Below are 14669 nucleotides of genomic sequence, written 5' to 3' on the forward strand. Positions count from 1 at the left end.
AATCAAAATAAATTCAAGAACAATTAGAAGAAATAGACTACCCAAATGAGAAGGGACCAGAAAAGTAATTCTGGTAATATGGCAAAACAGGGGCCAGGTGCAGTGGCTCATGCCTGTAATCCCTACACTATGGGAGGCCGAGGTGGGTGGATCACCTGAGGTCAGGAGTTTGAGACCAGCCTGTCCAACATGGTGAAACCCTGTCTCTACTAAAAATACGACAATTAGCCAGGCATGGTAGCAGATGCCTGTAATCCCAACTACTTGGGAGGCTGAGCTCAGGAGAATCACTTAAACCTGAGAGGCAGAGGTTACAGTGAGCTGAGATCATGCTACTGCACTCCAGCCTGGGTGACAGAGCAAGATTCTATTTAAAAAAAAAAAAAAGGCAAAACAGGGCTCTATAACACCCCAGAAAGATTGTGCTAGCTTCCCAGCAATAGATCCAAATGAAGGTGAAATGTTTGAAATACCAGATAAAGAATTTAGAAGTTTGATTATTAAGCTACTCAAAGAGATACCAGTGAAAACCAATATAAAGAAAAATAAAAACAAACAAAGAAAACTTCAGAGTATGAATGAAAAATTTTTCAGAGAGATAGATACCTAAAGAAAAGCCAATCAGAACTTCTGGAAATGAAAGACACACTTAGAGAAATACAAAATGCAGTGGAAGATTTCAATAATAGACTAGAATAAGTAGAAGAAAGAATTTCAGAGCTTGAAGACAAGGCTTTTAAATTAACTCAACCAAATAAAGATAAAGATAAAAGAATCAAATGAAATGGGAAAAAAATGTCTCCAAGAAATAAGGGATTATGAAATGGCCAAACCTAAGAATAATTGGTGTTTCTGAGGGAGAAGAGAGGTCTAAAGGTTTGGAAAATGTATTTGAGGGAATAATTGAGGAAGCATTCCCTGGCCTTGTTAAAGATTTAGGTATCCAATACAAGAAGCTCAAAGAACTCTTGTGAAATTCATTGCAAAAAGATCATCACCAAGGCACATAATTATCAGACTATCTAAAATGTACATGAAGGAAAAAATTCTAAGAGCTGTGGGACAAAAGCATCAGGTAACCCATAAAGGAAAACTTATCAGAGTAACAGCAGAATTCTCAGCAGAAACCTTACATGCTAGAAGGGATTAGGGTTCCATCTTCAGTCTCCTTAAACAGAATAATTGTCAGCCAAGAATCTCATGTCCAGCAAAATAAGCTTCATAACTGAAAGAGTAATAAAGTATTTTTCAGACCACCAAACCAGCACTACAAGAAATGCTAAAAGCAGTTCTAAATCTTGAAACAAAAGCTTGATATGCACCAAAGAGAACCCCCTGAAAGCATACAATGCATAGGCCCTAGAAAACAATAACACAATAATAAAAAAGTATCTAGGTAACCACTAATAGGATGAATGGAACAGGACCTCACATCTCAATATTAACATTGAATGTAAACGGCCTCAATATTCCACTTAAAAGATACAGAATGGCAGAATGGATAAAAAACCACCAACCAAATGTCTGCTGTCTTCTGGAGACTCACCTGAACAGAAGAATTTACATAAACTCAAGGTAAATGGGTGGAAAAAGATATTTCACACAAATGGAAGCCAAAAGTGAACAGGAGTAGCTGTTTTGTTTTATGTCAGACAAACAGACTTTAAAGCAACAACAGTAAAAAAAGACAAAGAAGGTCATTATATAATAATAAAAGGATAATAATGATAATATAATAAAAGGATCCATCTAACAAGAAGATATTAGAATCTTAAATTTATATGAACCTAAGACCAAAGCTCCCAGATTTATAAATCAATTACTACTGGACCTAAGAAATGAAACAGACAGCAACACAATAATAGTGGGAGACTTCAATACTCCCCTGACATTAGACAGATTGTCAAGACAGAAAGTCAACAAAGAAATAAAGGACTTAAACTATACTCTAGAATAAATGGACTTAACAGGTATTTACAGAATATTCTACCCAACAACTGCAGAATATACCTTCTTCTTTAACAGTGAAATAAAGATGGGAATTTTAAAATTTTTTGAAATGAATGATAACAGTGACACACTTTATTAAAACTTAAGGAATACTGCAAAAAGCAGTGCTAACAGGAAAGTTCATAATGTTAAATACCTACATCAAAAAGTCTTAAGGAGTACAAATTGACAACATAATGTCACAGCTCAAGGAATGAGAGAAACAGGAACTAACTAACCCCAAATCCAGCAGCAGACAAGAAATAACAAAGATCAGAGAAGAACTGAATGAAATTGAAACAAACAAAATAAATGCAACAGAAAGGTGTTTTTATGAAAAGATAAACACAACTGATAGGTCATTAGCAAGATTAACCAAGAAAAGAGGAGAGAAGATCCAAATTAACTCAATTTGGAATGAAACTGGAGGCATTACAACCAATACCACAGAAATGCAAATGATTATTCAAGACTGCTATGAACACCTTTATGTGCACAAACTACAAAGTCTAGAGGAATTGGACGAATTCCTGGAAACATACAATCCTTGTAGATTAAATCAGGAAGAAATAGGAACCCTGAACATACCAATAACAAGCAGTGAGATTAAATCATTTATTTAAAAATTGCCAACAATAGAACGTTTAGGACAAGAGGATTCACAGCTGAATTATATCAGACATTCAAATAATTAATATGAATCCTACTGAAAGTATTCCAAAAGATCGAGACAGAGAGAATCCTCCCTAAATCATTCCATGAAGCCAGTATCATCCTATAACAAATTCCAAGAAAGGCCACAACAACAACAACAAAATCAAATTACAGGCCAATATCCCTGATGAACATAGATGCAAAAATCCTCAACAAAATACAAGCTAACTGAATCCAACAGCACATCAGAAAGATAATACATCATTATCAAGTGGCTTTCATCTCAGAGATGCAGAAATGATTTAATACACAAGTGAATAAATGTGATACATCACTTAAACAGAATTAACAACAAAATCCATATAATCATCTCAATAGATGCAGATAAAGCATTTGAGAAAATCAAGCATCCCTCTATGATCAAAACCCTCTGCAAACTAGGCATAGAAGGGACTTAACCTCAAAATAATAAAAGCCATAGATGACAAGCCCACAGCCAACATCACACTGAATAGGAAAATGTTGGAAGTATTCCCCCTGAGAAAAGGAACAAGACAAGGGTGCCCATTTTCATCACTTCTATTCAACATACTGCTAAAGTCCTAGCTGGAGCAATCAGGCAAGAGGAAGAAATAAGGGGATGCAAATTGGAAAAGAGAAAGTCAAACTATTGCTATACACCAATGATATGATTGTGTAGAAAATGCTAAAGACTCATCCGAAAGGTTCCTAGACTTGATGCATAATTTCAGTCAAATCTCAGGTTGGAAAATCAGTGTACAGAAATTAGTAGCACTGTTATACACCACCAATGATCAATCTAAGAATAAAATCAAGAATTCAATCCCTTTTACAACAGCTGCAAAAGAAAACAATATAACCTAGGAATATGCTTAGCCAAGGAGGTGAAAGATCTTCCAAGGAAAAATACAAAACACTGCTGAAAGAAATTATAGATGACACAAACAAATGGAAACACATTACATGTTCCTGGGTTGTAAGAATCAATATTGTGAAAGTAAACATACTGCCCAAAGCAATCTACAGATTCAGTGCAAGTCCCATCAAAATACCATCATCATTTTTCACAGAACTAGTAAAAACAATTCTAAAGTTCATATGGAACCAAAAAAGAGCCTCCATAGCCAAAGCAATCGTAAGCAAAGGAACAAATCTGGAGGTATCCCATTATCAGACTTCAAATTATACTACAAAGCTTTATTTACCAAAACAGCATGGTATTAGTATAAAAATAGACACATAGACAAATAAAACAGAAAAAAGAACCCAGGAATAAAGCCAAATATGGACAGCCGATTGATCTCTAACCAAGCATACAAAAACATAAACTGAGGAAAGGACACCCTATTCAATAAATAGTGCTAGGAAAACTGGCAAGCCACATGTAGCAGAATGAAACCGGATCCCTGTCTCTCACTTTATACAAAAATCAACTCAAGATGGATCAAAGACTTAAATCTAAGACCTGAAACCATAAAAATTCTAGATGATAACATTGAAAAAATTCTTCTGGACAATGGCCTAGGCAAATAATTCATGACTAAGATCCCCATAAGCAAATGCAACATAAACATAAATAAATAAATGGACCTAGTTGAACAAAAAGACTTCTGCATAACAAAAGAAATAATCAGCAGAGTTAATAGGCAATCCACAGAGTGGGAGAAAGTATTTGCAAACTATGCATCAGACAAAGAACTAGTATCCAGAATCAACAAGGAACTCAAATCAGCAAGAAACAAATAATGCCATCAAAAAGTGAGCAAAGACATGAATGGACATTTCTAAAAAGAAGATATACAAACAGCCAATAAGCATAATGAAAAAATGCACATCACTAATCATCAGGGAAATGCAAAATAAAACCATGGTTAGATACCACCTTACTCCTGCAAGAATGGCCATAATTAAAAAGTCAAAACAATAGATGTTGGTGTGGATGAGGGGAATGTGAAACACTTTCAGACTACTGGTGGGAATGTAAATTAGTACAACCTTTATGGAAAATGTCATGGAGAATCCTTAAAGAACTAAAAGTAGATCTACCATTCCATCCAGCAATCCTACTACTGGTTATCTACCCCCCTGCCAAAAAAAAGTCATTATATGAAAAAGACACATGCACACACATGTTTATAGCACATTAATTCACAAATGTAATGGTACAGGACCAACCTAATTGCCCATCAACCAATGAGTGGATTAAAAAAAATGTGGTATGGAATACTACACAGCCATAAAAAAGAATGTAATTATGACTTTTGTAGCAACTTGGTTGGAGCTGGGGTTCATTATTCTAAGTGAAGTAACTTGAGAATAGAAAACCAAATACCATATGTTCTCACTTATAAGTGGGAGCTTATTTATGAGGATGCAAAGACATACAGAGTGATATGACTTTGGGGCCTTCAGGGGGATTTTGGGAGGGAGGTGAGGAACAAAAGCCTAGATATTGGGTACAGTGTACACTGCTTAGGTGATGGTTGCCTAAAATTTCAGAATTCACCATTATGGAATTCATCCATGTAACAAAAACCACTTAGACCCCCCAAAGCTTTTGAAACTAAAAAAAAAAAAAAAAAATCCTACAAGAGTTTAAATAAATTATCTAATGTTGCATCTCAAGAAACTAGAAAACCAAGAATAAACCTAACCTAACATTAGTAGAAAGACAGAAATAATAAAGGCCAGAGCAGAAGTAAACAAAATAGAGACAAAAACAAAATATGAAAAGTTGATTTTTTTAAAAAAAGATAAACACAGTAGATAAATGGCTAGCTAGATTAACCAGGGAGAAAAAAGAGAAGACCCAAACAAGTAAAATAAAAGATGAAGATGAAGACATTCCAACTGACACCATAGAAATACAAAAGGTCATCCAAGACCATAATGAACAAAATACACACTAACACGCTGGAAAACCTAGAGGAAATGTATAAATTCCTGGAACTAAGAAAAGTACCAAGATTAAATCAGGAAGAAATAGAAAACTGAACAGTCCAATTATGAACAATGAGATTGAATTAGTAATAAAAAATCTTGCACCAAAATTAAAGCCCAGGACCAGATGGCCTTACAATAAAACTTTACCAAATATGCAAAGAATAATTAATACAAATTCTCTTCATGTTATTCAAAAAAAAAAAAGTGATGAGGAGGGAATTCTCCCTAACTCATTCTATGATGCCAAAGTTACCCTGATACCAATATCAGACGAGGACACAACAAAAAAGAAAACTATAGGGCAATATCCCTGACGAACATAGAGACAGAAATTCTCAACGCAGTACCAGCAAATTGAATCCAACCACACATCAAAAAGATCATACAACATAATCAAGTGGGATTTATCCTGGGGATGCAAAAATGGCTCAATATATGCAAATAAATAAACATTATATATCACATCAATAAAATTAAGAACATAAACCATATGATCATCTCAATAGACACATAAAGGTTTTGATAAAATTCAACATCCCTTCATTATAAAAACTCCCAACAAACTAGGCATAGAAGAAATGTATATCAACATAATCAAGGCCATTTATGAAAACCCACAGCTAACATTATACTGAATGTGGAAAAGCTGAAAGTCTTACCTCTAAGAACTGGTACATGACAAGGATGTCGGCTTCCACCACTCCTATTCAACATAGATCTACAAGTCCTATCCAGAGCAATGAGGCAAGATTAAAAATAAATAAATAAATAAAATGTATCCAAATGTACATAAGGGAATCAATGTGTTTGCTGAAGATGTGGTCAGATAACTAGAAAAACTTACAGATTCCACAGAATCCTCTCTGATCTGATAATAAATTTGATAAAGTTGCAGGATACATAATCAACATACAAAAACTAGCAGTGTTTTTATGCCAATAATGACCTAGTGAAGAAAATATCTAGAAGATAATTTCTCTTGCAATAGCTATAAAATAAATGAAATACTTAGAAATGAATTTAAGGAAGGAAATGAAAATCCTGTACAAAGAAAACTATAAAACACTGATGAAAAGTTGAAAGGGATGCAGACAAATGAAAAGATATCCCATGCTTATGATCAAAATATATATTGTTAAAACAATCACATTCCCCAAAGCAATCTTCAGCTTCAATGAAATCTCTGTCAAAATATCAATGTCATTTTTTCATATAAATAGAAAACAAACCTAAAATTTGCCTGAAACCAAAAAAGAGCTCATATCGCCAGAGCAATCCTGAACAAAAAGGAGAAAGATGGATACACCACATTATCTAACTTCAAAATATATCATCAGGATATAGTAACAAAAACTGCATGATATTGGTATAAAAACACACAAATAGACCAATGAAACAGAGAAGAAAACTCAGAAATAAATCCATAAAATTTATAGCTAACTGATTTTGACAAATGCAGCGAGAACTTAAATTAGGGAAAGGACATACTCTTCACTAAATAATATGAGAAAATTGAATATTCATATGTGAAGGAATGAAACTGGACCCCTATTTCTAACCATATACAAAAACCAATCCAAGATGGATTAAAGACTTGTATGTAAAACCTGAAACTATAAAAATACTAGAAGAAAATATAGGAGAAACAAGTCAGGACATTGTTGTAGGCAAAAATTTTTTGGCTAAGATCTCAAAAGCTCAGGCAACAAAAACAAAAATTGATGAATGAGACTATATTAAACACAGCTTCTTCAGACCAAAGCAAACAATCAAAGAGTGAAGACACAAACTGTTAAATAGAAGAAAAAAAATTGCCAGATAGGTAGCTGCAGACATTGTGTCAAGCAATGTGTTAATTTGCTCAAGCTCTAACAGCTCAATATGGAACAGCAGTTGTAATCCGAGCCATCAGTTGGTTATTCTTATGAAAATCCACTGTTATTCAAGATCCATCTGTTTCCTGCACAGGACAAATAGGTGAGTTGAATGGAGATGTGGTAGGAATCACACCCCTGGCATCCGTCAAGTTCCTAATGGTGACATTGATTTCTGCAATTCCTTCAGGAAAGCAGTATTGTGTTTGGCTTACTATTATTCTAGGTAGAGACATTGCTAGTGGCTTCCACTTGGTCTTTTCTATCATAATATCCCTCACTCCACAAGTCATGGTATAAATGTGTAGATTCTACAACTTGCTGAGTATATCTACTCCAGTTAAGCATTCCAAAAATGATAAATTAACCACAGAATGTGTTTGGGAAACCATTAGCCCCACTGTGAGATATACCTGATCTAAAACTTTACTGGACACTTCACCTTCATAATACCTTTTTCTGACTGATGGACCTCGGTGATGTCTTAGGTCTCCTGGAATTAGTGTCAGAAAGAGCCTGTATCTAGCAGTCCCCAGAAAGTCTGATAATTTTCTTTTTTCTAGTGTGTGGTTATCCCGGTAACAGGCTACAGGCCCCTTTGGGGAAGAGTGGAAGAAAGACGACTAGTATAAATATGTGGCTGTGTACTAAAGTCCTTCCTCAAGGAGCCTTGGACTCCACTTCATTCCAGGGTTTCAGAATCTATAAACTGGCTCAAGTCTGGGATTGAGAAGCTGTTATTTTGTTATTTCTGTTATTTTGTTATACTTTTGTTCATATGATCTCAAACTTTTATTCGTACACAGATTGTGTAAGAATTCAGAAGACTTTCTATCTTTCACTTCTCGGAACACCATGACCAACTAGTCAGTGCCATGGGTCTGCCCTAGGCAGACTATCCTGATTGCTGCTTTGCCTTTGCTGTCCAGTGCCACCTTGCCTTTTGCAGTTGAGTGCTGCCACTTGGCCTCTACCACCTCAGGATCCAATTACTCCCATTGCATTTAGGTTTCCCAATTAAGTGATCACCATTCTTTTTTTTTTTTTTTTTTTTTTTTTGAGACAGAGTCTCGCTCTGTCACCCGGACTGGAGTGCAGTGGCACGATCTCCTCTCGCTGCAACCTCTGCCTCCCAGGTTCAGCTGATTCTTCTGCCTCAGCCTCCTGAACAGGTGGCATTACAGACACACACCACCACACCCAGCTGATTTTTGTATTTTTAGTAGAGCCGTGGTTTCACCATGTTGGCCAGGCTGGTCTTGAACTCCTGACCTCAAGTGATCCCCCTGCCTTGGCCTCCCAAAGTGCTTGGATTACAGGGGTGAGCCAGTATGCCTGGCTGTGATCACCATTCTTATTGGGTGACCTTGACTACAGAAAAGAGAGGCTGTAGAGCTTTTCAAAGATGCTGGGGCTCTCCTCACAAATTCTTTCTTTCTTTCTTTTTTCTTTTTTTTTTTTTTTTTTTTTTTTTGAGATGGAGTCTTTCTCTGTTGCCCAGGCTGGAGTGTAGTGGCATGATCTTGGCTCACTGCAAGCTCTGCCTCCCGGGTTCACGCCATTCTTCTGCCTCAGCCTCCCAAGTAGCTGGGACTACAGATGCCTGCCACCACGCTCGGCTAATTTTTTGTATTTTTAGTACAGACGGGGTTTCACCATGTTAGCCAGGATGATCTTGATCTCCTGACCTCGTGATCCGCCCACCTCGGCCTCCCAAAGTGCTGGGATTACAGGTGTGAACCACTGCACCCTGCCCACAAATTTATTTCTTACATTATGATAACAAGTATGTCTTCTGGGCCTTCCCAGTGTGGATAGTCAGAAGTGGTCCTCCCAGAGAGGATGACAAATCCACTCTAACATTCCCATATCCCTAAACTTTGAATCCCTTCTTGTACATTAAACCAAGGCACGCCCAGCATTTCTAACTTGCTCACTGTAGGCTACCTTTTTGTTCCATGCCCAATAAACAAACAAACAAATAAACAAACAAACTGTTAGAGCCTTTTCTAACTCCCTGAGGTACAATATTACATACAGAATGTACGTTTGGTGAGACCATATCTATCTATTCAGCCTGGCCCAACTTTATGTTCCTCCCACCATTGTACCAAAACTTTAATATCCATTCCTATATGTGCTCCCTTGATTTCTATCTGCATAGATTAGAAAACTCAAGTAGATCTTTAGAAGTATAGCAATTCTCTTCATTGTGTTACACTTTAAACCTCACCTTTAGAGGCCTACTGGGACTTGAGTGTAGATATGGGTAGGATGAAAGTGGTGGGTGTTAGGGGTGTGTTCTGAAGAGAACCAGCATTGTCTTCCATGCCAACTGGCTCAGAGGAGGCTATTACAGGTTTCTCAGGCAATTCAGGGTTAGTCCCCTCAAACAGGGGGTTAGGGGTGGAAAAATTATTTCAACTGGGAGTGGAGAGGATGTTTCCACTGGTGATGCAGAGGCTGTTCCCACTGGAAGTGGAGAGGCTGTTTCCACTAGCAAAAATGTCTTATCAAAATGTAGGGACTCAGTAGTCCCAGCATAATCAGTCTTTCTAGTCATCCTCATTTCAACTTGCAGGATCCCACTCCTTCCTTAAAATGCCTTCACTTCAATGGCAGATCCTTTGTATGGCTGGGAGTTCAAATTTTGTTGTAATTCAGCAAGTTACAGAAAGAGATTCTGTGTTTGATTTTTCGGCAATCTTTGCCCTGTGCCTACAGGTAATAAGAGTATCCTTCAGGGCCATATAGAAGCTTTCAGGTCATTTATGCAATGCTTAAGCTGGGAATTGGAATCTCCAAGCTCATCCTTTCCTTCCCCACCTTGTCTGGAGTGAACAGGCTGGTGGTTAACAGATTTGTATTTTATGATCCTTTTATAATTTGTTGCTGTAAGTTGCTAGCAATATAAACTTATTCTAGATATTTTAGTGCAATATGAATTTATTAAGAGGCTACTGAATAACTAATATTTAGAGAGGAAATGTATGTCACTTTGGAGATATACATACACTTAATTATAAATGCATTTCTAAAACATAGGAATTACTATCTCTGCCTTACCAATTAGAAACTGAGAAATGCAGAGATAAAGTAACGTACAATAGATGGCACATGCATACACAAACAATAGGTGGTAAAGGTGAGATTTGAATCCAGATGATTTTGTACTACATACTTGCTCCAGAACAGTGATTTTCAAACTTGAAGCTGCATCAGAATTCCCTAGAGGACAGGTTATGTTACACTGGTCTGGGCTCTTCTCCAAAGCTGCTGATTCAGTAGGTAGGAAGTGAGACCTGAGAGTTTTTACGAAGTTCCCAAGTGATGCTAATGCTAGTAGTTCTCAAGTCCAAAACTTAAGAACCTCCATTCTTGGTAACTATGTTTCGAGGGCCAGAGAGCCAGACTCAGAGGCTATGAAGCTACTTCAGTGGCTCAAATCAGAGGTGGAATCCATCAGTGAACTTCAGCCATGACCACTACTTCTCCTACCACATCAAACACTGGAATAAGTATATGCTGCAGATCAACCTCCTGCCCATCCTTATAGCAGAACATTGATACCATTTCTAGCATTGCTCCCAATGTTCTCCTGCAATTTCAATTTTCCTAAAATTACTTTGCCTCCAGAGATTATGTTTGTGACCCCTTGCCTCTTTGCAGCTCATATTCCTGATTCAGAATCCAAGATAGATACATATGATTAGGTGGAGCTTAAATCAGACACCCTTGTCTTTGCCCATAAGGAGGAGTTCAAAGCAACTTCTGATTCCATAGTTGTTTGTAGACTGATGGGTCGTTTTTTACGAATGAACTTTGTTACACAGGGGGTTCAGACACTAAAGGATAATGGATGTCTACTACAATTGCCTTACCAAATAAGGGGCAAATAGAATACATTTTTAATCGTTTTGCAAATTTTTATTGAACAACAATTTTATGGCAGAATCATATGGCACTGAGAATACAGTTTAATAGTATCTGACCTTGCTTTTTAAATTCTCTCTAAAAGAAAAAAAAAGAAATGTGATTATTTTGCTTAAAGTTGCACAACGTCACAAGAATCTGAGTGGAGGCCAGAACTCTGGTTCTAATCCTCCATGAATTCCAATCCTTGGAACAACATTTGTTATTATCTTAGTCTGTTCTGGCTGCTATTACAAAATACCATCAACTGGGTGGCTTAAACATCAGAAATTTGTTGCTCCCGGTTTTGGAGGCTAGAAATTTCAAGATCAAGGTGCCTGCAGATGTTGCATCCAGTGAGAGCCCAGTTCTTCATCGATGGGACATGCTGACTCTGTCTTCACATGGTAGAAGTGATGAGAGGTTTCTCTGGGGCCTTTTTCATAGGGCACGGATCCCATTCATGATGGCTCTACCTTCATGACTGTATCACCTCCCGAAGGCCCCGTCTTCTAATCACATCATCTTGGGGTTTAGGTTTCAACATGAAATCTGAGGACAAACATTCAGACAGATAGCAGTCGCTGTGTATTCACCTGCCTTTTTAAATGAAAGCACTAATTTTTCACTATTTCAGTATTTTCTGAAAAATCTGAATCAAAGCATAAGCATTTCAGAAGGAATGATTTGCTTTACTCCAGTGTATTATTCTTGATTATTTGATTAAAGACAACTGAATCCAACTCTGGTAAGCTTAAGAGAAAAAAGTCTTGAAAGGAATTGGGTAGTTGATAAAATGCAACCCAGGCCTACAGGGTAGAGAAATCAGAAGATATCTAAAGTACAGGCTTTTAAGGGTTCCATTTTCAGAATGGAATTTTCCAACTACTTTTGATGCAACGTTTTACTTTGCTCAAGATTTAACTACAAAGGGAAGAGATTCCCATTAGCCTCGCTTGCCCCCAGACAGGAAAGAGTCAGTGCTTCACTAGTAAGCAACCTCAGACAATACAGAGTGGGGAAGGGATAGTTTCTCAAAGGAAGATCTGGAGGCTGCTACTGGGAGAAGGGGAGGTGGATGCTAGGCAGATTAAAAACAATAAATGTGTGTTGCTTCCCTAACCTGTGTTCTTAACCAAATGCATGATGACATATGAAACCTAAAACTATTTCCTTGTAATAGTTATCTTCTCCACTTTTTTTATCTTGTGTTTCTTCTTCTGGAAAGGTCTGTTTAGCCAAGAAATAGGCCTAGTAAGTTTCTTATACAAAAATTAAAAACAAATATGCCTGTAAGGATATTTGCTACAACCTTAAATACTTCAGAAGAAAAATATTGCATAATATCAAATTTTAATTTGTGTAGTTCACAAAGTATTTATCAGTATTTTATGATTAATTTGCCTTCATATTTAACCTTATTTCATTTGCTTTCTTTTCCACTAATAGAGTTGGCATTACTTTGTTTTGAATTAAGATTTTATGGCAATAATTAAATACATTCATTCTTATTAGACAATACAATGGTACACATAAAAATTGTTACACAAATATTTAACCAAATCACAAAAATGTGTAATAAAATTATATCCCATTATAACTCCATTCTCAAAACTATATTGAAAGTACTTATCACTGTTAATGCAATTATTATTTTTGGACTCTAAAGAAGTTTTTTTCTAAAGGATAAATCATTATTTATTCATATTATTGTCTTACGTATTCCTAAGTCCAAATGAGCAGAAAAAGTGATTAGAATTTTAATTGCTTCAAAGCAATCATTCCAAATGAGATGAGATAATATTACTCCTCACAACACTTTACCTTTCAGTGTTGTCATCAACTTTGTCAGGGAAAGTGGATGCTCAATGCAAATGCAAGTGCTACGCTATGTACTCACAGAAGCGGTGCATTTACTAGTATTTATTTTTAATATTTAACTAAATCTATGTATTTCACAGGAGATTTTTAATAAAGCATCACTTAGTAGTTGTTTACACAGTGTAGTTTAAGTTCAAAGAATAATAAATTAAGAAATATACTTGTGCATGTTGTAAAATAATACGAAAGAAACTAAATAACTTGATTATATAATATTTGAAATTATCTTTATGGAGGTTTATTTTTGTATATAGACTATTAACCTGACATATTTCTCATTATTGTAAAGTTTTTGAGAATATGCCAATTAAGTTGAAACTTAGAATACTCACAGTTTAACAATGAAAACTTCTTGGCCGGGTGTGGTGGCTCACGCCTGTAATCTCCCAGCACTTTTGGAGGCCAAGGCGGGCGGATTACAAGGTCAAGAGATCGAGACCATCCTGGCCAACATGGTGAAACCCCGTCTCTACTAAAAATACAAAAATTAACAGGGCGTGGTGGCGCGAGACTGTAGTTCCAACTACTGGGGAGGCTGAGGTGGGAGAATCGCTTGAACCCAGGAGATGGAGGTTGCAGTGAGATGAGATCATGCCACTGTACTCCAGCCTGGCAACAGAGTGAGACTCAGTCTCAAAAAAAAAAAAAAAAAACAAAAAAACTCCTTTAAAGTAAATATTTAGGTAAATAATTACAGTAAGATTTGTCAGTATAACCATAGCCTTTCCTAATGGGAACATTGAGAAAAAATTAAAAGACCTTCAACTGTAGGCATTGATTGAACAATAGGAGCTATCAGCAGTGCCCCAAAGCAGTTTAAATGATGTGAAATAAGGGAAAGAAAGCCTGTGTTGTTACCTGTGTGTGCTCTCAGCCAAGTGTCCTCTGTAAGGGAAGGATGCCCAGAAGCAGTCTAAGGTGGTGCTTGCTCTGGACAAGAGCATCTTCGTGGAGGAACCTGTGTTGGAGGGGTGGGGGGTGGAGAGAAGGGGTCATTGGAGATTGCTGCCTATAGCCAAAGGAGGAGGACAATTGTAAATTTCTCAGAAGGAAGAGGGAAGGTCATCAGGCTCATTAGTTAAGCAAGGTCCTTTTTCAGGGGAAGCTGAATTGCAACACCAATCAGAAACGAGAGCTGAAGCCCAGTCTCAACAACATAGAGGCTAGAGCTTAGTTTATGAAGGGAGCTTCCGGATCCACCTTGCATATTTCTGGTTTAAGGCAATAGAGTAATTTCAAAATGTCACCTTCTAGACAAGGTCTTGTATTAGAGAGCCATTTATTTTCTCAATGACTCTGACTATCGTTTGTCATGAACCCATCTAAATGAAGGTTCCCACAGTGAGAAAGGCTGGGGTCAAAAAGAACTGATAAAAGGCAGAAAGTAAATTGATG

Source organism: Pan troglodytes, chromosome 6, assembly GCF_028858775.2.
Source record: "Pan troglodytes isolate AG18354 chromosome 6, NHGRI_mPanTro3-v2.0_pri, whole genome shotgun sequence".
NCBI classification, from domain to species: domain Eukaryota; kingdom Metazoa; phylum Chordata; class Mammalia; order Primates; family Hominidae; genus Pan; species Pan troglodytes.